This window comes from Crocodylus siamensis, chromosome 2 (genome assembly GCF_052110815.1).
Source record: "Crocodylus siamensis isolate JL-2025a chromosome 2, ASM5211081v1, whole genome shotgun sequence".
Lineage (NCBI taxonomy): Eukaryota > Metazoa > Chordata > Crocodylia > Crocodylidae > Crocodylus > Crocodylus siamensis.
Window position 1 is genome coordinate 297,463,747 of NC_143396.1, and position 6,000 is coordinate 297,469,746.

The following is a 6,000-nucleotide window of genomic DNA, read 5'->3' on the forward strand; positions in this document are numbered from 1 at the left end:
AGTGTTCTGGAGCAATAATTAAAGCTCTGGATGTTATCCCCAGTTACCCTGGTGGAGCCCAGGGCCGGACTTCTACCATCACATCTCAAAAACTCCAGTCACAACTCATGCTCTCCATGGGTTGCCCTGTTTCCTGGAGCACAGAAGCAAAGGGCTAATAGGAAAAATAATTTCCTCAGAACCATTTTGTTACTGAATTATTTTAAGGAAAGGTGGTGACTTGTACCTCTCCAAAAAGCCCTGCACATGAAGGTCTCTTTACTATGCAAGGATATGCCTTATTTTGAAAAATGTAAAATTTAGTGAAGCGACCTTTTTCCTGAAGCATAACTAAATACAATGTGTGAAAGTTGCTTCAACACTTTAACGCGGGACTACATCTAACTCTCTTGTTTTGCTCAGTACATTTTCCTGCATTTTCTTAATGATTCCAGGTTGGCTCTTCCCCCTCGTTTCTCATTTGCCAACACAGTAAGATACCTATGCTGAGATGACACTGATTTTGCTTGGAGAATATTCTTGTGTATTAGAAGTGTATGAAAATAGACTTTATGCATGATTCAAGTTTCAGCAGAATGAGTGGAGGTCCTGAAATGAGTTTGAGTTTATATTTCGGTCTTTAAATAAAAACAAAGAGAAAACTGGGCTGATGAGAGAGCCCGTTTCAACTTAATACTAACGAACTCCAGACAGTGTTCATAAAGCACCATGCCATGTGAATGTTTCTTGTATGTTACAGTATGAAGGATAGTTACATCGCTGCCTTTGACAACTCAATTATCCCAAATAACTCAACTGTTTCACAAACACGATGCATTCACTTGCTGAAGTTGTTTTATTATTTTTGTGAGCAAAGCAGAACAAAAGCAGACAGCATGAAATTAAGAGCATGGTGTGATCTGGAACCAGAAGCTCGAGGCAATGATAGTGTGGGTTATCCTGGTTTAATCTGGTGTTTTTCAAGAGAAGATTTTTGGTCCATCATTTGTTGCTGCTGTTGTGTGCCTAGTGCCCTGCAGCTCATCTCCTGCATGCAGCAGGGAAGTCAGATGACAAAAGACCTCTGGAGTCATCTTGTCCAGCCACCTGCCTGAGGCAGGACTGTCCCTGGGTGCCAGGAGCTCCTCCCCGCCCTGACAGTCACCTCCCTTGTGCCTTCCCAGAGTATGGGTGTCTCCTCTCAGGCTTTGTCTTGCTAGACCTCGCATCCCAAGTGTGTGATCTTACACTTCATAATATTACATTTCATCACACTTTTGTTACTTCAGCCCTCATGCTGTCCCCCTCTTTCCACTTGCTATCACCATCCTGGTAATGCCACTCTGCTTTGGGTTGTCCACAGGCTCTTCATGGTTAGTGGCCAGGCCATTAAAGATCCAGGAACGATCCTGGAGGGACCTTCCTAGCAGCTTTTGTCATCTTCCTTCTGTGCAGTTTCTTGCCCACTTTATAATCCTGTCCTCTCCAACCTAGCGAGCACTTCCCATGTGGCACCATAGCAAATGCTCTGTTGAAGTCCAGAGCAGATCTACTGCATTTCGTGTGCCTAAAACAATCAGCCATCTTGTGAAATAAAGAGACTGAGTTAGTCTAGCGTAATCTGCCCTTGGTCTGTACCTGTTCCAGCAGTGCTTGAAGAAACCGTTCCTGTTTTCCCTTGTTTTCCCCTCACAGAGCAGTTTTACCACTGAAAAGTCACTAGCAGCTGAGCTAAGGCTGGATGGGAGAAAAACCACTGCCACTGTTCAAAAAGAAAGAAAAGTTGGGGGTTTTTTAATTACCATCCAAGATACCTAACCTTCTTCTCTCACCTCCTTTTCATAGTGTGGCGGACTTACCTGCTTGTGGTATGCCAGCTCGCCCCCGGCTTGGCTTCTGCCCTGGGGCGAGCTGGCATACCACTGAAAAGAGGCCTGTGGAAACACAAACCAGACAACTCTTAGCGGTGGATCACTCGGCTCGTGCGTCGATGAAGAACGCAGCTAGCTGCGAGAATTAATGTGAATTGCAGGACACATTGATTACCTGGCACGTCCCGGGCTCAAGCCAGCATCCCAGCACGGGGCCAGAAGGAGCAGAGCGGTGTGCAGTCCTGTCAATAGTTAAGAGCATTGGCATGGAGCTGACTCTACAGAGAAAAGAGAGGCCTGAGCTCAAATCACAGGTGTCCCTCTCACAGTGTCGCTTGCCTCATCTATCCCTTTCTTGAGGATGGGCACACCCTTGGGTGTTCCTGGGTTACAATAGCGTCTGCCAAAGCAGGCTGGCAGCAGGCAGCAAGCGTGTGCCTCACCAAACCCAGTTAGTGTCAAAGGTGCCACCCTGCCCTGCCTTCTGCATAACTTCAGACTAACATGGCTAGGGCCTTTCGTCCTGGGGGCATCAGATATTTTTTAAGGTCTTGCAAGTAAATGAAATAGTCATTCAGGAATGCCACAGAAGATGAACGTCTATAAACTTACTAGGAGGGACCAGCAGGCACTGGGGGAGTCCCTGTTCCCCTGAGCATGACCAGGAGTGACCAGGAATAACGGTCACAAGCTGGCAGAGGGGAGATTCAGACTAGACATCAGGAGGCGCGACTTAACGGTCAGGGCGGCTAGGGTCTGCAACCAATTTCCAAGAGAAGTGGCGCTGGCTCCAACCCTGGTGGTCTTTAAGAGGAGGCTTGATGCCTACCTAGCTGGGATCATTTGAGCCCAGTTTTCTCTCCTGCCCAGGCGGGGGGTTGGACTTGAAGATCTGCAAGGTCCCTTCTGACCCGACATCTATGAAACTATGACAGTTATTGAAAGTGCCATTGAAGAGGAAAAGAAATGCCAGTCCTACTAGTATGAGACTAACTCAGGTCCATTTCCAGTGCGTGTGTTGCACAAGTGTACTAGTTGAAGTGAATGACAGACTCCCGAGGCAAAGATGTAAGATGTATCTTTGCTTTTTGATGTGGCAAGCTATTAAAATGAATAGATGTTTAATATTTACTGCTAAATGAGAGTAAATTCAAAGACATAAATTGGCCCATAAGAAGATCATTACCAGCAGAAGTTAATAAAGTATAAATGAGTGTAGTAAAAGCTTCTCAGAGTTAATCTGTTTAGGAGCATTAATCTTAGAAAAAAAATAAACCTAACAGGCTTATTAAATAAAAAATAAACCTAACAGGCAAAAATAATAATAAAAAAAAGATTTTGGCATTTTCAAGTCATTAAGTATTGATTCTACTGAGTTACTATTGTAAAATGAAAAAAATGTATTTTTAATGCTAAGCTGTTATTACTGGAGCTTTGTGCAAGGTTACCTGTGTCATCTGTTCACAGGATTTTATATTTAAAAGAAAAATCAGAGTGAGCAAACACTAACCTAGAAATATTTTTTTCTGTCAAGTAAAATCTTGAAAAGAAATACTTTAAAACACAGTGGTTAACCTCAGGGAAACACATTAAAGTATAGAAGTCTTTCAGTGCCCCTGCTCATTGAAGATTTTAAATCCATAGCTAGAGAGAGACTATTTATCTGAGAGGCTGGAAATTTAATTTTCTGCCTCATTTTTTAAATTATTTGAAGCTGATATTACAGTGTCTCATGCATTTATGGTGCTGGTGCTTAATACTTCAGTGAACTCAGAGGCTCCGATGTCCTGCTCTTAAAAATATTTAAGAATGATGTATCCAGGAAATATCCGTGGACCATTGTTTAAAAGAATATTCTCATTGACTTGCTAATCCAAATACAACATCCGGTTGCCACCCCATTGTATTTACTAAACCTGCTGCCATCACTACAAGTAGCTGATGCTTGCAGTGACTCCATAACTCCGTATTTCATTAATAAGGAAGAGATGATCAATAAAGAGGAGGTGGCTCAATTCCCTCTGAAGAGTCTCTGGAGAACCTGGTCCTTGCCTCTCCCAGGCTGCGGAGAGGGGATATTAAAAAAAAGCAGTTGCATTTGCTGCTCAGGTTTTTTGACCCGCCAGAAGCTGTGAATGCCGCCTTTTTCTCTCGTCCCCTCCTCGTGGGGAGGCAGCCCTTGCTTTCTGTGAGCAGCGCAGCATCTCTGAAAAGAAGCCAGGGATCACACGGCAACACAGCTGCTGGGTGCGAGCGTGGGAAGGAGCCCAGTGGACCGCAGCTGCACGGGGGAAGGCTGGCGCAAGCCGTGGGCTGCAGGCCGTGGGGCTGCTGAGGCAGCAGAGAGCTGGATCAGTTCCTCCCTTACAGGTGCCCTGGGCAACAGGAGGGACACTGCCCTGCCCTTTGCTCCAGCCCTTGCCTTCCCAGGACACGGGTCATTTCCCCGTCAGTGACCCTGCAGAGGAAACTAGCCAGCAATGCCCATTTTATCACCTGCTGCTGCAGGAAGGCTCACGGCTGCTGCAGCCTCCCCACAGGGCTGCAAGTCCATGGCACCCTCAGGTGCTGGCAGTGACTTTCCATGGATATCTGCAGCTGCTGGTGGGAGCTGTGGGACAGTGAGCCATGCCCCTTGTGCCGGGCATGAGCAGGAGGAAGGAGGAAGGCCTTCTGCAGCACAGCCCACAGCACACACCAACATGGGCACTTGCTCCGTAGCTCTGCCGTGGCTCCCAAAGGATGAGCATGTGGTGGCAGGTAGACTAAGATAGGTAAGTTAACCCTTTCCTACTGAGCCCCTTGGAGCTCTTGCTCATTCTCAGCAAGGACTGGCTCCCTCCGTGAAGGGCGGTGAGCTGCCAGGTGGCTCCTGTCCCCCGAGCCCAGGAGGCAAACTGGAGTGGAGCTTGGGGCACTGAACAGCTGCCATTTCCACATGGCCAGTGGTAATAAAACAGGCATTTGAAACCAAGGCTATGTGGTGGGGCACAAGCCTAGAAAGCAGTGCAGCAACCTGAGAAGTATTTGTAATGGTGGAGAACGTGGCTCACTTTTGCTTATGGGCACTGCTCAGTGCCTGGGCTGGAAGTGAACCACCTCTCCAGCAGAGCAGCTGCTGTGAACCCTTCTCTGGTGCTGAAGGACAAGCAGGACACAGCATTGGTCAGAAAGCAAAAGGAGCTGGAGGAAGAGTTTGTGGATCTAATCCAAAAAAGAGAGGATGTTAAGAAGGTATAAGGATTGTAAGTGAAGAGGTTTCCTGAACGAGTCTGTTCTTTTCCAGGTAGGAACTGCAATGTATCCAGCGACCCACATATATACCACCAGAGCTTTTCAGGCATGTGAGTGGTTCTTCGTGGATTTTGTCTTCCAGACTCGTGCTCTGCGCCAGGCAGCTATGAGCTACCTACGTGTTGCCCTCCCAAGCAATGGCACTTGCCTGTCATTCTCCATCGTGGCAGCCAAGGACCAGGCTCACATTAATATTCAGCATGAGCTGACCTGTTTTCCCTGAATGCAGGAAAACAAATATCAGACTGACCCAAAAGTTGCTCTTTCCTAAGTCTCCTATGAGCTCTCTTTGGTTCTGTTCACTGGATACGCATTGTTTGCAATAATGGAAACTCAGAGAAGTGGGGCTGGAAGGGACCTCCAAGGGTCACATCCAGTCCAACCTCTGCCTGAGGCAGGATCAGCTGTATCCAAACCAGCCCAGATTAATGCATTGTCTGACCTCTTAGCAAAACTACAGTCACCCCTGACACAACACAGACATCACACCCAAACCTGCAATGGATAAAGTAGCGGGGCATGATGGCCAGTATCCTGCTGCTGCTGCTAAGGTTGTTAAAATGTTCACAGCAGGTGCCAGCTGGAGGACCACAGCCCTGCTACACAGGAAGGCAAAAACATCCCAAGTCTGTACAAATCTGACCATGGGTAAAATTCCTTCTTGACCCCAAATATGATGATTGGTCTAACCCTGAGCAGAGGAGCAAGACCTTCTAGCCAGGCATCTTGGGGTTTAAGTCCCAGGAGTTGCACTGGCACAGCCCAGGCAAAATATCCAGCCTTGGCTGCAGCCAACACCCATTGCCTTTAGTAACTCAGTCATCACTGAAAAGTTCTTCCCACTCCCTTTTGTCTC

General features: G+C 47.0%; 1 pseudogene; it reads left to right on the plus strand.

Annotated features, from left to right (window-relative positions):
• The first annotated feature begins 1,934 nt into the window (after nt 1–1,934).
• Nucleotides 1,935–2,080, plus strand: LOC149872444 (5.8S ribosomal RNA; annotated as a pseudogene).
• Nucleotides 2,081–6,000: the final 3,920 nt, after the last annotated feature.